This window comes from Cornus florida, unplaced genomic scaffold (assembly GCF_030987335.1).
Source record: "Cornus florida cultivar Cherokee Brave unplaced genomic scaffold, ASM3098733v1 CherokeeBrave_3.0.0_Hap2_Chr04, whole genome shotgun sequence".
Lineage (NCBI taxonomy): Eukaryota > Viridiplantae > Streptophyta > Magnoliopsida > Cornales > Cornaceae > Cornus > Cornus florida.
In genome coordinates, this window is record NW_026775574.1 from 76,042,228 (window position 1) to 76,060,047 (window position 17,820).

Consider the following 17,820-nt stretch of genomic DNA (forward strand, 5'->3'; position numbering starts at 1 on the left):
TCTCACCTGGGTTTTATCTCTTTTGGGTTTTGGACTTTGATTGGTAATATGCGTATAGATGATAGAATATAGTGCTTTGTGCACTTTTAGGAGGTTCTGTAATCGAAATTGATGAGTAAATTGCTTAATATTATAAAAATTAATAGTCAATTATCTATTATCTCATTTGTTTTAGAGTGCGAAGAAAGAAATAAAAAATCCAATTGCAGCACAATTTGGATTTTATCAAATAAAAACAGTGAATAATGGCATCAAGTGTTTTGAATTTTGAACTATCTTAGTCAACAATTATATAAATCACATATATGGTTCTTGATTTATGAATGCTCCTGGATTTTGGACCGTTTTATCAATATATGCTATGACTTTTTTGGTTCAAAGTCCTATGTCTCTCACTTGACTTCTAGGCTTAATTTTATTTACTTAAAAAAATTAAATATTTTAAATAAGTAGAGCAGCCTAATCTTCCTTGAAGTATATATTCACCTAAAAAGGCCATCAGTCGTGCCGGTATAGCAGAATGCTGGGGAAAGGCCGAAGACAGACTTAAATATTTTTTCTTTTTTCTTTTTCTTTTCCCCATTTTTTTTTTTTTTTTTTTTTTTTTTTTTTTTTTTTTTTTCATAAAAGACTGACTTAACTTTATCATTGTTTTGTACTCATCCTTGAATTATTTAATTCAACACTGAAACCATGGTGAATAACTGTTGCCAGAGAGATTCTGATGCGAACGAGCAAGGAATGGCGGTGATGGGTTTGTTTGTTTTGTCTTGGGTTCTTTTTGGCGGAAGTTATGTTGTGACAGGACAAGGACGAAGGTGATAGCTTGGTTGGAAATCAGAAGACCCAAGATGAGCAAGAAATTTGGTATGCAATTAAGAGGGAGAAACAGAGGAGAGAGTATAATGTAGAGAGGGGCATTTTGGATCATGAAAAAATATAAAAAGTGTTTTTATATATTTTAACAATTTACTGATAAACAGAGGACGGCACCGAATCCCATTGACTTCTTATATATACACTATTTATAGCAGTATTGCTGGGAAGTGAAGTCACTCAAGAAATGAAGAATAAATTTCTTTCAATTAAGCTTTTCCTACAAGGACTCCTAATGTCCCTCCCGCCAAACCCGCAATCTTCACCACATTCTTCTACTTCAGGCCTCGAAATAAGTGTTACAGATGACGACCAGCACCACCAACAATCCGAACCAGCAGACGACGTTCCTAAGCCCTCGGGTGTCGTTCCTGACCATGATGCTGAGTGGGCAGCGAAAGTAATCGGATTTTGCCTTTCAATATGGGCTATCGCAATTGCACTTCAATCACTCCAAACTGATCGTGCTTCACTCCTATAAGCTTTCACTTCCTCTCTCACGCCATCGTTATTGCAGTCACTCTCCTCTCTCACAAAGTACATCTATCCCAAGTCCCCAAAGTTGGCCCAAGGCCTAGAGGATATGGGTGTCCTCTTTGCGGTCACAGCCTTCTTCATTGCCATCACCACGCCTTTTCCACTTTGGCTTCAGCTCATTTACTGGACCATCTATGCTCTTGCTCTTGCTCTGCTCGCCATTTTCCTCTACAACCGCCATTAACCATGTTTTGAGGTAGGCAATTATGACCCAGTTTATTTGTTGTTTAAATTTATCAGCTCTTCACTCTTACAGGTTATTATGTGACCCAATTTATGTGTAGTTTAAATTTGGCAGCTCTTTACTCTTACGGATTGCATCCAAGTTGTTTGATGAATTGCCTGAATCTGGTTTTGTTGGTAGTCTTACTTGCATAGGTTAGAGCATTATTACAATTCCGATTTATAATTGTTGGTTGGTACGTTGTTAGACCGAGCTTGCCATTGTGGCATTTTCCCTTCATGGATAAGTGCTCTGTGCTCATGTTGTATATTGAATTAGCCCATTGTATGTTGAATTAGTTGGATCAAATCATTTGGGCATCTTTAATTTACATGGTCTTATACTGAGTCTTATCTTATCTGATGCCAACACTTGATCCAAGAAAATTCTGGGGTTGAAGCATAATTTCCTATTTGTATGCCACCATATGAATTATCACAGAATGCTGAATTGGTTTTGCAGTTAAAGAAAGTTCTTTCTGGTTCACGGATTTAGGAAGGGAAAAGGGAAAGGCAAAGAAAATGAAAAAATGCTAAATTAAGTATGATATTTTCACATATGCTCCAGTATTGATCTGAAATGAGATTGAATTTCTAAAACATGATTGACAACAAGGAGAAAGAAAGGGAGATGAAAGTTAAATTAGGCGTTTTCCATTCCTCCTTTTCTTTGATTTGGTGGGCTCTACAAAGAAAACGTATTGTAGAAAGATTTATAGTTTTTATTTAGCATATGTAAAAGGATACTAAGACTAGAGTTCGTGTTATGTGTGGGGAGACGAGTGATTTTCCTTTAATAGTAGGATTACACCAATGTTAGTCGCCAAGTCCATATTTCTTTATGGTAATCTTGGGTGAATTAATAAAAGACTTGCAAGGAGACCTTTCATGGTCCATGCTATTTGCAGATGACATAGTGCTATTGGATAGCTCTAAGGAACCCTAGCAATAAAATTAGAAGCTTAGAGAATTGTACTATAGTCAAAAGGCTTAAAAATTAGTATAACTAAAAGAGAATACATTGAATGTAAATTTATTAGTTCTATAGAAAATGACATCAATAAAAATTCAAGACCAAAGTAATTATTTTCGATACTTAGCATCAATTGTACAAAAAGATGGAGAGATTGATGATGGTGTAAGTAGTAGAGTTGGAATAGTTTGGACAAAGTGGAGCAATGCTAGAGGGGTTTTATGCGATGAACGAATACCAAATAAGTTAAAAGGGAACGTATATAGAACAGTCACTGGACCGACTATTTTATAGCCAGCGGAATATTGGTTGTTAAAGAAGAAGCACGAACAACGCATCCATGTGGCAGAAATGTGAATGTTAAGATGGATTTTAGGGATAATTAGGAAAGATATGATTAATAATAAAAGAATTGGGGAGAAATTTGGTGTGGCGCATATTAGCTAGAAAATAAGCGAGACATAGTTGGTGTGGATATATTCAACACCGACATATAGATGCGCCAATGAGGAGAGGAAGGTTGATTTGCATAGAAAGTTTTAAGACAAAGAGGCCGACCAAAATTAAAGACGGAATGAAGTAATAAGAAATGATTTAAAAAATTTAAATCTAGTAGGAGCAATGGATTATGATAGAAAAGATTGCAAAAAGAGAATTTATGTGGCCGACCCCGTTTGTACGGGATAAAGACGAGGATGTTGATGAGGAACCAAATAAGGCATTATAGTTTCCTCTGCACTACTTTTCTTTTTCCTTGCTAAATTTGTTATTCGAACTGAAAATAAAGAGGGAGACTATTCAGATATGAATTAACAAATGTTGCACATTCAAGTAATGATCCACTGCAAATCACACCATTGAAAGATCCCTCAAGTGAAATATCATGTAAAGTCGAACCTATATCTAGTAATATCATGTAAACTAATGGATAAATTAACCATTGTTAGGAAGAGAAACTATAGTTTCCGACACCACCCTATATTTGTGGTAAATTAGCAATCATGTGAGAAAAGAATTCTATCAAAATAATGATGATGATGATGATGATGATGTAAAATTCCTTATGAAGACAACATTCCCACTCTTCTGGAACATCTTCTATATTAGAAGTCCTTTTCCTTCCTGCCAAAACTTTTATTCTTTATTACGTGATTGGTATATCATGATTCTTAGATTTCACAAAGAACAATGAAAAATTGTAAAATTCTTCTACAAGTCTTTAGAATGCAAACACACTAGTATGCGACTACGTCTGTGGAAGAAATAAGATAATTTGCAATTTCTGATTTAGGTTTCTTATGTTGTAAAGACTCCAATAACTATTCCCATTCGATGTCATCTGATGGTAACTTTACATGGTGACTGTACATCTTTCAATTCTCTGGAGTCATATTGTTCTCATTCATAACAATTGTGTAGTTGCTTATGTGCTATGCATGTGTGTTTCTTTACTCTTTAGCAAAGCCGACTTTTTTCCCTTTTTGTTCCCCTTTTATCATGCACACCTTTTCCAGCTTAGCATATGATACAACTTTGTATGCCCATAAATTTATGGAAAATGATAGGTTGGCTGAAAAGCCCAGCTGAATGGGGAGCCGAAGGGCTCATTTAGAAATCAGTATTAATTTGTTTCTGGATGCTTGATTAGTGTTGCAGTATGTATTTCTATAAACTTACTACTAAAATGGATATTTCTTTGAAAATTTTGACATGGTGTCTAAAATGCTCTTCATGTGTGATTCTTTTTATTTTTATTTTGTTATGTTGTAATATTGTTCATTTCCATAAATGACAATGTGACATTGATTTAATTAAAATCATTAATAAACCAAATGGTATCTCTCAAATATGAAACTTATATTGACTATGCTTATGTTCTTATAATTTTGTGCTTGAAGGAAATCGAGGTAACCAGAGAAGCAAAAACTAGACCTTTGATTTGGGATTCCTATACAGGTACATGTTCTGTTTCTTGAGATATATATGCTCAATTTTTTGTGTCATATGTGGGTTTTTTTATTGCATTTAATTGACTCCGACAAATAAACTTGCTTTATCATGAACTTTATTCATCATCGTCATCCTTGTCCTGATTTCTTCACCCAAATGGGGTTGGTCACATGGATTCTTATCTTTCCATTCTTTTCTAATATAAGTCATGTCTCTTATAATAGTTAGGTTTTCTTACAGCTCTTTTGTAACTCCATCCCAAGTTATTTTTGGTTTTCCTCTTTTTGCCTGTATCATCTATTTTAACTAATTTTCTGTGTTTTTTTCCTAGTGCATGTTATGACCTATGCTGTCTATGGCCATACTATTTAAGCCTTCTTTCTCTTATTTTATTACTAATAATTAATAAATGTGACACCTTATCTTTCTCTAACTTTTTTATTACTGAACTTATATCTTCAAATTAGTGCTTCATCTATCTTAACATTCCCATTTTGACAACATAAATACGTTATTCTTACTTATTTTTCAATGCCAACCTTCTTCTCAGTATAAGATAATTGTTCTTGTATTTTCTTATAGAATCTTGCTTTTAACCTATTTGATTTTTTATTTTTTTGTCACATAACATAAGACTAACTTGTATTCCCTTTGCCCAACCTATTGCAATCCTACTTATTACATCACCATCTATTTCCCCATTTTGTATTATTGATTTTAAATACCGAAAATAATTATTGATCTTACATTGAATTGTTATCATTACATTGTCTTAAATTTTATCAGTGTTAAATTTATCATGCTCTACTTTATGGTTTCAAATTGGTCCTTACTAAGCTTAAACGCTGGATCACATTATTCTGTTTGGCGATTGTATTATGTACTTATGTGTTAGCTGCACCACTTGTTTGATCAATTTGATTTAATATTACCACTTCTGAACTTTAGAAAATCCTATGAGAAGAATTTTAGTTTTTTTAATTATATTGTTATTTATAAAGCATTTTTCATTCTGCAATATGATTGATGTACTTGGCAAGATCAGATTTTGCTAAGTAAATTTCTATGTAAAACATCTCAGAGTTGAAAATAATAATAATAATAATAATAATAAGGTAAGTTGGGCATTACTCAAAGCGTATCATATTATGTTTTCCATTTCAATATTTCAATTGCTATTAACATTTTGATATAAATGGCACTCTTGCACTTATCTTTTGTATGTTTTCTTAATTAATGGAGTCACAGTTGTACCTTTAAGCACCAAATTTACAAAATGGTACTCTGCTGTAGTTGGTGGTCTATGTTCAATGCCTTAAGGGGATGTTGTATTGAAAATATGAGTGCTAGGAGTACTTGCAAAACGTTGTTATGACTGCTACAGTGTAGTCTGCAAATTGTACGTGTATTATTTATTTTTCTTTTTAAACTTATAGTTTGCACAGTTTTGCAAAAAAAATAAATACGTAAATAAATAATAAATAGTAAAAAGAGAAAGAGGGGAAAAAAAAGAATTAATGGACAGTGTGAAGCATGGTTGGCACACTAGGCGACTTGTGTAGCTGGTGAGTGGTTTTATGTAACGCCCCAAATCTCATGCTCCGGTGCATTAACCACAAATGATTCGAAATCCCAACCAGATATTGAGTCCAAAATGCGGAAGCTAAGGTTAAAATGGTCATTATGCGAGTGAAACATCCTACTAGGTCATAAGTACACTTAAATCAATAAATCATACATCAAAATATCATAAACCACCCATTGGGCACCCCAAAGTGGGACCTACAGGGCCTAAGGTTCACGAACTAGAAGTCCACAAACCAGTTAACCGAAAAAACACATTGGTTGACCGCAATGGGCAAATCGGTCAACCGCAATAGGCAAATCGGTACTGTGCTACAGTAATCATTACCATCAGTCGACTAAAACAACAAGCCACAACTGGTTCTCCTTGGGACTCCAAGAAAAACTCTACAACTTGCAATCCAAACCTTAGTCACTCCTAAGTCATTCTCATGCATTCAATTGGATCAAAACTATATTGTAAATTCCCCTAATAATGGTACATGGCATGCGGATGTGAAATCCAAAATGAAAGTGCGTGTAGCATGTCAAGAGTGTGCAATTTAAATGAAGAACGTACATTGACATAAAATGATTCTTTGGCCTCATACAATACTTGCATAGTTTTACAAAAGAGAAGAGAAGAAGAGGAAATCACTTGAGAACTCCAAAAGATAGAAATGAGTTCCCAAGCCATTTTCCTTCTCAAAATACACATTACATTTCCCAAGTATTCTCATATCCAAATTATTACATTAAACATGCTAAACACATTGCATGTATACATTGTCCAAAAGAAGTTCAAAATGACATCAAATAGTCCAAGCTAAGATGGAGGTGCATCCAAATAGAGCACATCCTTACCTGAAAAATGTGAATCAACGAGGGTTAGTAATTTAAATTACTCCGTAGTAAATGCATTATAAAAGTAAACTAGGTTTCTTTCGCTTCGCAAATATAGCATATGATATACAAGTATGGGACATTGATGGAGAACAATGGCAGAAATCAATAAAGGTGTATAAAAGGCATAAAAAGGAGGATTCTAAGACTCGAGCTGGCATAGGTTAGATAGTATGGGTTCACATAGAAGTTTTGAATAATTGGGAGCTTGGTCAACTTTTAATTACTTTAATTATGCTATTAGGGAAGTATTGATTACCTCAATTATAGGGTAATTCAAGGGTCAAATATTGATTACCTCAATTATGGGGTGATTACTTTTATTATGCTAGAGTCAACTATTGATTACCTCAATAATGGGATAATCTAAGGGTCATAAGTTGTTATAAAAAGGATAGTATGTAACTTTGATTACTCAGTATCTTTTGAGATTTCTTGTAAATGATTCACAAATTCAGAAGGTGTGAGGCTTTCTTTAGGTGTGATACTTAGGCCCTGTTGGAGTGATTCCAATAGGTTTTCTTTTGTTATTTTCAATCAATTTTCTCTATTAACAACTCTTGAACCATAGCTTGGTTTATCTGAATTTCCAGCCCACAACTATTATTTGCTTTCTTCTATTTGAGCCTGTTCATTGTCCTACATCAGACATGCCTCCTAATCGTCTATTTCAAGGGGATTTTTAAATATGCATCATAAAACTAGCAATTGAATCAATATTCTCAAATTCATTTCAAGTGTAAACAATACGAGTACTATACTCTAAAGTCCAAGTAAGCCAAGCTACATTTCAGATGTATGTCAACTTGGAAATCAAGATTTAAAATCATATAATAGGGATAACTTGGACACACCCACACCCCCGGACATACATACTGCATGAACCGGTAAAATAGTTATTCTTGGTCTACTAAACCATAGGGAACAAACCTAATGGCCATTATAAAGTTCGGGAAACCCTGGTTTCGTTGGCTAGCGCCAAGCCCTAGCATTCTCAAGTAACAAGTCCCAAGAATCTCCCAAAAATTGTCAACAAATCCCACTATGTATCATGTACATTAATGATCGAATAATGCACTTCATAAGCACACTTAAATTCTGATACTCACACAAGTCATGCCCTATAGTCTCTAATGCTATCATGGCATGATTCACAGTATAATGACATATCAAATCATTTGTAATGTCAAGGTAAGTATAGGCTTTAGTCATGCTAACATTTCATACTCAAGATGCACTAGCAACCTATTTAATCATCAATTCATGTCTTTGAACAATTACTCAAAAGCTTACACACAAAATCCCCAAGGATTGAACATGCTTCACATAATAAATCTCATACAAGAGGGATATACAATAGCCTATACATACAAGTACCATAGGTGAACAATGTAGTCACTTAATTCACATCATTGAGCAACTAAATCATAAAGCTACCACTACTCATGCTTTAGGACATCAAAGTAAGCCTAGGTTATGAACAAATGTGTACTAAAAACTCTCACAACTCACACAATACAAGCACAACACATTCTATACCCCAAAACACAAGGAAAGGACTAGTTTAGAGTTATAATACACCCTTACCTCACTAGGGAAGCAAACCCTAAGAATCCAAGAAGTGAAAATCGTCCAAAGTCCAAACAAAATGAAGGGTTGTGTTGCAAATGGAGTCCCTCAGCTTTTTCTCTTCTATGGCCATGCCAAAAGATCAAAGGAAGGAAGCCAAAATGGAAGAAGAAACTTGAAGCCAAGGGTTGTCAATGGAGGAAAGAGAGAAGAAGAGAGAGAGAACCGGGTGGGAGAGAGAGAGGGCTGTATGTATCATACACACACGCACAAAATATCTCCAAAAGTGGCCCCAAAAGTCATTGTGGACCCCACAAGTCCCCAAAGTCACATAAAAGCCCCCAAATGCAAAATAAACGCCCAAATGAGAATGAAATGCCCCAAAAATGTCATGAATGATAAAACATGCCCCAATGGACTAAAGAAGTGTCGGGAATAATTCCCGAGCACTTGTCCCAGGCTAGGCCCACACGGCCCAAAAACGAAAAAGAAATAAAGTAAAAATAAAATGAATGAAAAAGAGGTCACGGACCTCACATTATATTGGGGTGTAGAAAGTTGAAGTCAGCTGTCAGCAACCATTTTTCTAAATTAATTATTACTGGAGTCATTTGTTCAACTACATTATAATTTGTTATTGTAGTAGCCACACCCACATGATGCCCGTATTGTGGTTTGGGTAAGTGATAAACATCATACCTTTTATGGTCTTATGTTGTTAGCTAAAAGATATGAAGTTAGAGCAGTGTTGCCAGGAGCAATCTTTTGTTCTCTTTTTGGAAGCACGTGTTTCCAATACATGGAACGAACACCTTTGTCCCAAAACATTATACTTACTAATTTGTAGATTTTATTCTTATTACTTTCTTTGATTTCTTATTAAGAGAAATGGTAGGAAGATTGGTTATAGTAAATCAAGGGCTCGGACATAGGTTGTATCCACTTATTTTTTAATCCTTTTACACATTCTGTTTCAGTTCAGTAACTTTCCATAACTATATGGACAACCCATGGAGTTTAATAGTGCTTCTTCTCATTATTCATAACTAGTCTAAAAGAAATCAGCTCTTGCAAATAGAGCATTTTTGCAGAATTTTAGATATGTCCTTTAGAAAAGCCTAAATTTTGATGTGCATATTTTCAAGTGTGTACCGAGTTCCTGTCCTAGAACCTGGTTTGAAAACATAGCTACTTTGTGCAAATAATGTCAAAAAGTTAGGTTTACTTTCAGTCTCCTTTCCGGACGACCTTGATTAATGGGTACTACTCTGTGTAATGCCCCTTTGATATCCAATTCATCAAAATGACCATTACTTGGTGCAATGATCTGCATGAGGACAGAGATTGAGTATGAGATCAGCCACTTCTGTGCATAAATACCAAAGGTTAGGTCCATCTCTAGTTTCTCCTCCCATCACCCAAGATAGGCAAGACCAACGTTGGGGAATGAATTATATATACCATTCATCAATGCATCCATTGTTAGGTTTCATTTGTATTGTATTTTTTGTTTAAATATAAAGGTCTTGCTGTTGTTTAATTGTTATGAGCATAATTTGGGGGAACAAGGTTTGTAAATTTAACGAGAGTGGGATTGAAAGTATATTTACAACTGGTAGCATATTTAAAATATATAATATCTTGTGGGGGCCTACTGTATATATCTTTTAAAAATATGTGACCAGAGTGTAAAAATGTGAAATTTGAATTTGAAAGCTACCCCTACAGTTAGAGCATCAAGCCTTCAAAAGTTCTGCCTTGTTTCATAGATACCCAAAGGAGCTGGCTCTGGTGTTTAGCCTTGTGTACCTTGTGCTCTAATAATCTTTTGATGCATTGCTAGTGCTTGGCTATGTTCTTAGGGCTCCCTTTAGCTGCTGCTTTTATGTTTGTTTTGGATAATTCATTTCCTGTAATATTTTCTAACATGCCTTTGTGGACAAATTTTTATCATTTTTGTTAGGGTAAAGTGCACTAAACCCCCCCTGAGCTATATGATCCAATTGCCAAAAAAACCCTTGAAGTAAGTAAAAACCCCTAAATATTTTTTTGTTGCACACAAGCACTTTACCCCCTGAGCTATGATCCAATTACAAAAAAAAAAAAAAAAAACCCCTAAAGTAAGTAAAAACCCCTAAACTATCATTTTGTTGCACATAAGGACAAATCGTCAATAAGCCGTTAACAGAAAAAGTAAATTACCGTTTAAGTTAAATGACACCTGCTCGGCTCGTGTTGCGTGACCAAAAGCTTAAGAGTGTGCATTAAGGCGAGAGCCAAGTTTTACATTTATAGAAGCCACTACTACCTTCACTAAAAATATAGTTAGGGCGAGTAGGGATCGTCCCAAGGGATTGTGAGGGTCGAACGAGGTTGTGGAATTGCTATTAGGGCTAGTAGGTCGAATGATCAAACAATTGGTTGGTTGATTGATTAGACTAGAGAGCAACTAAATTAAACTAAGTGATAACAAAAGAATGCAATTAAGAGTAAGTAAGAGAGAGAAGAGTCTTGGGGTTTAGACATCACCACCAAGCAATGCATTTCTATACCATTGACAAGTGATTAATGAGGGCAAATGGTGTGTTGCAATATTGGTGTGTGTGTGTGCTTGGTTGATTTAACAAGCAAGGAAGACTAGTTAAGCATGTATTGTCTAAGCATCATGTGAAAGGCACAATATATCTAAGCAATGAAGCATATATTGTCTAAACAACATGTGAAATGCACAATGGATCAAAACAAGTCATTAATCCTTTCATTAAGCTCACAATCCAAATATGACACAAGGTTAGAGACATATGCTTCTTGCATTCAAAAGTGTGGAACATCAAACAATAAGCATGGATTGTCCTCCCATCTAACCACTATGCTACCACTAAACTAAATTAAGCTAATGACATGAAATTAAACTAATTAAGCTAAGGGAGAGGCACAATCCATTAAGAAATGAGCATGAACCATTTAGAGAATCACAAGAGCATTCCTTTAAGCACTATGTTTTGACAATCTCTAAATCTATAGCATCAATACACATAGACATGCATCAATAACACAAAATCTAGAGACAAGCACATGAACATCTATTCTAACATACATAGACATATGGATAGAATGAAATGATCAATTGAAAGCATTTAACCACATAAATCATTGAACAATCAAGATCTATATATATCAAAGTTTCAAAACATTAATTACAACACTAATCCCTCAATAAATACACAAGATTAAGATATAGAAAGCATGCTTGGGGCTAACTGGTTCCAAGAGGATATCTAGCCACTCATGGTGATGTTGCTCCAACCCTCAAGGGCTAACTCCATGGAAGAAATCTGCTCCTTGTTGATGAAGAATTCCAATGGTGTCTCTAGCCTCCTCTTTCTCTAAGCTTGCTCTCCAAGAGATGATATGATATTAGGCTCCCTAGAATTGTATATCTCAAAAAGTGCATCATATTCCTTTTATAGGTAGGTCAAATGACACCCAAAATGAGCTGGAGTCGTGCACACAATATTCCCTAATGATTGGATAAAGGACAACTTTCAATGAGCTGGAAATTTAACTTTTTCGTACTGGAGGAAGTTTGATCGATCGAACCTTGGACTTGGATCGATCGAACTTGGCTGAGATCTATCGAACTGAGGCTGGATCGATCCAATGGTTGAGCTTTTTGGGAAAAGACAAATCCGAGATATTTTGGGGGATATTTTTGGGAAAAGGACAAAAGTGGTTAGTGGGTGATACAGCTGTGGATAAGATTAATCATTTGAATAAGGACAAAAGTGTTCGATCGATCGAAGGGTGGTGTTCGATCGATCGAACTTTGGACTTTCTGCTTTGGGTCAAGGTTTGGATCTATCTTGAAGTACTGAGATCGATCAGTGTTCGATCGATTGAACCTTGAAGTTGGATCGATCGAACTTTGCTGCTTCCCACCTTTGGCTTCATTTGCTTCTTTCTTTCTCCACTTTGCTCCTTTCTTTGTTTAATCCCAGAATTGCTTCAATTAAGCTCTTATTTGGCTGAGTTAGCTTATTTTCGGAATAAGTGCCTGAAAATGGAAATAATACGAAATCAATCTAAAACGGTAAAGTAAGATAAATAAAGGTACTAGAATGCCTAAGCTTAAGGGGTTTAAATATGCACTTTTCAGCGCTCATCACACCCCCAAACTTAAATATTGCTAGTCCCTAGCAATGAACTAGAAAGTAAAGGAATGAAATGGACGACTATACAAGTATGAATCTAGAAAACAATAAATGGATAACGCCACTTTCGTAGGGAACACGATTGCACTTAGCACATGCAACAAGCCTTTTAAACCCCTAGGTTACCCCTAGTGGACGAGTGAAGTCTCGTGAGGGTTTCCAGAAATGATACACACAAACATTAAGCTCATTCTTTCAAAAGAGGCACCAATATTGCAAACAAGCATTGGGAGAAAACTACGTCAAGTATGCAATTTTTCAACCCTTTTCAAGCAATCTCCCAAAATCTCATCATCAAGCAAGCAAATATGGTCCTCCACACATCAAGAAAATGATCATGCAAATCAAAACAACTCTATAATCCTTTTTGAGTGGACCGGCATCAAATATGTTGCTATCTTAGCCAATTAAAGAATTAATCACATCCTTACCCTCAAACTAGCACACAAATCTAGTACCGATCATCAAGACAAAAAGTGGACCTTTTATTAAAGCTTTATTGTTCTAGGTGCGCTTATTCTTTTCACTCATTCATTTATTTATTTTTTTGTTTTTTTTAGGATCAAAGATGGAAGCATGGTGCAATGTGTTGATTTATTAAGCTTTCTAGCGATTCATGAGGTCGAGCGTTAGGTCAATGACTCCCAAACCAGACAGTTTTAGGGCATTGGGCATTCAAATACCCCTACAGACTTACAAGCTCAAATCAACTAGGCTACAAATCAAGACAACAACCATCTAATCATTTCCCACTTCTTACCATTTGGGAGAAGTCCTCACTTTTTATTGCTTTTGCTTTTGCTCTTTTTTTTTTTTTTGTCAGCAAGTTCAATTATTAACCTAGAGTTTGGGCCCTCCACCTTTCGGCGCGAGACATTCAGTGCTTGATGAGGCTAGAATCCCGGCTACTTAGTGAAAAGGGGTTGTTATCCACCTTTATCAAAAATGAAAGCTTTCAATGCACTACTAGCTCAATTGGGATATAACCAATTCAATAATCAACAAAGCATGTACCCCACAAATGAATGCTAGTGTGCGCTTATGCTAGTGTAGAATCCTAGAATGAATCTCAAAACAATCACAAAATCAGGATGACGTGGACTACAAATGCAAGCAAGATATCAATCTTTCGAAAAATTTAGTCATAAATGGCATCCACAAGGCATACAAGTATTGGACTCTCAAGTCATGCAATTTTTAAATTTTAAGCAATATAGTCCTCAAAAGATCAAAATCATCGCTAGATATTGACCAATCATAGAAAAATCCCTCAATTTACGCAAGTCATGCTCAAAATATGAAATTTAAAGCTAACACTGCAAAGCACCATTCCCCCCAAACTTAAATGGCACAATGTCCTCAATGTGCAAGAGAACAAAGGAAAGAATATACCAGTGCAACAAAGGCATAGAATGATCGGGACTGAAGTATCTAAAGTGGGTGGCATGGCCCCCCCAAACTTGGGATTAACTGTGGTCCTAAAAATTGGCACTTGGATAAACTCATCAGATAACAAAATGGGATAATCAGTGCACAGTGGTCATGCAAGTGTAAATGGGATAAACAGATAAAGAGATGAGAGAGGTATAAAGGTGGTCCTGAAAATCGGGTAGCACTTTCGCACTGAAGTCACTGTGATGTACCTGATGGAGTCAAATATACAGATACGAGAATATAATAATCATATGACATCCATAGCAAAAACAGATATATAAAACAGGTAAGGTGCAGGTACAACAGAAATATCAAAGCCGACAGACCGACTGCAAAAATAATAGTACTGTACAGAGACAAAAATAGAGATCAGAGATCAGAGATCAGAGATAGAGATGGATCAAAAAGTAGAAGGAACTGGGAACTCAGGACGATGAGGTAGGACGGGCAGGCCGGGCTCCGTGGATATCTCTAGATAAATCTCGGAACATAGTTGCGACATCAGTACGGAAGGTAGCAAAATCAGCTTTATGGGCCGTAAGATCAGCTCGTATAGCAACAACAGCATCCTTAAGAGTCTGCAGGCGCACTCCAAAGCCGGGGGTCTGATCTGGAGTCTCAGGTATAGAAGAGTCCGAAGAAAGCTCCTAAGTCTGCTCCTGCTCGTGAATGGGCGACCCAGCTGGAGAGTGCTGCTCTGTAGCGTCGACAGGGCGCTCCAAATCGATGTTTATATGCTCGGCAGCTGGATCGACTAGTACGTCGTCCGCTGCGGGATCTGCTGCTGCTGCCTCTGCCTCTAGCTCCTCTGCAACCACTACTGCGTGGTCCTGCAGTTTAGTAATGATGGCATTGTAGCTCTTGTCCCAGTCCTTCTTCAAGAAGTGACAGGAACCTCTCTCAGGGTGCTCCCGAGGATGAAAAGGATAGCGCTGGTCAATTAGAATCTGGGTGATGAGGTGGCCGAATGGAAGAGACTTGGCCCTTTCGGGCTTCTCCTTGCTGATATACTCGTCATATAGCTTCCTCATCACGCTCCAGATGAGCACGGGGATAGACACCCAGTGGCCTGTGTAAAATGCGTAGAGGGCTGTCAAATAGTCTCCTTTGCGCTGGATCTTGTGCCCGGCCATATATATATTCCGAAAAAGAACGGAATCGAAGAACCATAGGTCATCTGGAAGGAATGTGCGGGTGGCGAAAGTCTCGCCATCGGCATGGTGACCTGTAAGAAATACTGCCATGTCGGCATAAGAAGGCCTGTATAGCCTCGGATATAGCTCCTGTAGCTCCGGAGGGCATCTGTGTGGACAATGGCAAAAGCGGGCTAACGAGTCCACAGTGATAGTGATCTGATGGCCATCTACGGTAGTGACCAGCTCTGTTGTGGTACGTGGGGATGGTCGGAGGTTCTGGTAGAACAACCGTACCAGCTGCGGGTAGACTGGCTTGATCGGTTGATCAACTATACATCAACCTTTGCAATAGCACGAATCATTGTAAAATAGGGTTATTGGTCGGGTAAGTCGAACCACTGGGACTGCGCTAATTTATGGCAACCTAAGTGTCTAGAGTCATTTTAGAGTGATAAGGGGTGTTCATAGAGGGTTTGTTTTGTTTGTCACTAAACTACAAATTCAGAATGCATAAAACAATAAATTGAAGAAGATTAAAAGAGAAGATTTAGAGAAGGAAGTCTAGGGAAGTGAGTCCACTCCAAACCTCTACACAAGCTAATTATATGATTAATTTGGGGAATTAATGTAGAAATGACCTTGATATATAATAATACATGACTACTATAATATCTTCAAGAAATTCAATTAATTAAAGAGTAAGAACAACCTATCAAAGCTTCACATGGTTGAGTTACCTAAACTAAGATGCAACCCTAGACATGCTCACTAAGCTAGAGATTGTCAAACAATTAATCAATTGGTGGAAGCACATGATATCAAGTCACAAGATTAACTCATCAAAAGAAATTCTTAAGCTATGGATTAACAAGCTACTCAAAACCATGCCATTAAAACCGTTCCATAATCTTAGTTCCATTGTCACTATGAAATTATAAGCCATACAACTATGAGATTAAATAATCTAAGACAAGAGTATGTAAATCAACATAGTCATTCAAACATTCAAAATCTTCATTACAATTTGTAACATGCTCTAGACCATGGAACTAGCCAAATATACATTTCATTCCCCAAAATAAATCAAAAACTAGACATGCTTACAAGGTAGAGCTTCATCACCTCCCTAGATGGAGGTTTAGTTACCCATTGATGCACTAGAGGAAGGAGGAATCAAAGCCTTGACCTCCATTTTCGAGCTCCCCTCTTCTAGCTCCAAGAACACACCTTTCTTGCTCTCTTCTCTCTCCTCTATCTTGCAAAAATTCAAGGATAGGATCCATGTGGCCCTTAGTTGCCTTATATCTATCAACTAAGCTCTCTCTCTCCTCCAAAGACATTCCCAACCACTCCATAAAGAAGGAGGGTGGAAATGTGGAAACCAATGCACAAGTGGGCTGAAGAGGGGTGCATTTCCGAGCTGCAATCTGGCTGATTTTCGAGCACTCGAAGAGTGGTCTCGAGCACTCTAAATTAGTGTAATGTGCAACATGCTTTTCTTGCTCAGCACTGACCTACTTTGGTAAAACTGCTATAACTTTGTGCCCCGAACTCTTAATGATGATCTGTTTGAAGATTTGGAGAGCTGATTCAGTGCTTCAAAAACTTCATGTTTTGATGAAGACCCAATTCTCAAGTCTGGTTGGTCGAAAATGGGGAGAAAGGCAGTACTTCAGTGCTGCCAGGCAGTTCTGCGCACCTCTGTTAAGAAGATCATAACTCTCTGTTCCGAACTCCGAATGACGAACCGCTTGAAGATTTGGAAAGCTGATTCAGAGCTCTAAATCTTTCATGTTATGATGGAAGTCCAGTTCTTGAGTTTGCTAGGTCGAAAATGGCGACAAAAGTCAGGTTCTACCGCTGCCAGAAATTCAGAATTGGCACCCTTTTTGTTCATAATTCCACAAGGCATCATTTTTGCTTCCTTTTTGCACTTTAACCTGAAAATGCACAAAAACATGCAAATGGAGTTAATCTACATAAAATAATCAATTAATGGACTTTGTTAATGTAATTTAGGACGCCTGAATATACAGTATTCAGCGCTTATCATGGCTCTGTAACTGGGGCAAGAATAGCTGCAAGGCCCCTCTGAATGATGTCGTGGTAAGCTGATCGGGTTAACACCGATCTGGAGAAGAAAGTTGTGTCAAACTCTGACTCATGATCTACTGCCATATGCGCATATCTAGGCGTGGGCCTATCACGGTCCTGAGCTGGCTGGCGTGGTGGAGAAGGTGATGGTGTAAACGCAAGCTGAGCCGCAGAAGTGGATGGAATATGATCATCCTCAGCCTCATGAGCAGGTGACTGAGGTGGAGTAGGCTGTACGGGCTCCTCCTGTGCATGGGAGGGCTCTACTGGCTCCTCTATCCTCAGTCTGAAATGTCGCTGAGGCCCGTGTTGCCTCTTGGCAACAGTCTTGCGCTTAGTCATGGCCTGAAAA

General features: G+C 37.1%; 1 long non-coding RNA gene across 1 annotated transcript in view; it reads left to right on the top strand.

The window, feature by feature from the left end:
- Positions 1–471: 471 nt before the first annotated feature.
- LOC132303565 (uncharacterized) overlaps positions 472–17,820 on the top strand; it is a 28,973-nt gene continuing 11,624 nt past the window's right edge. Inside the window, exons 1-2 of the long non-coding RNA XR_009481283.1 lie at positions 472–1,609; positions 4,507–4,564. This is a non-coding gene — a long non-coding RNA (uncharacterized LOC132303565). The remainder of the gene's footprint in view (positions 1,610–4,506; positions 4,565–17,820) is intronic.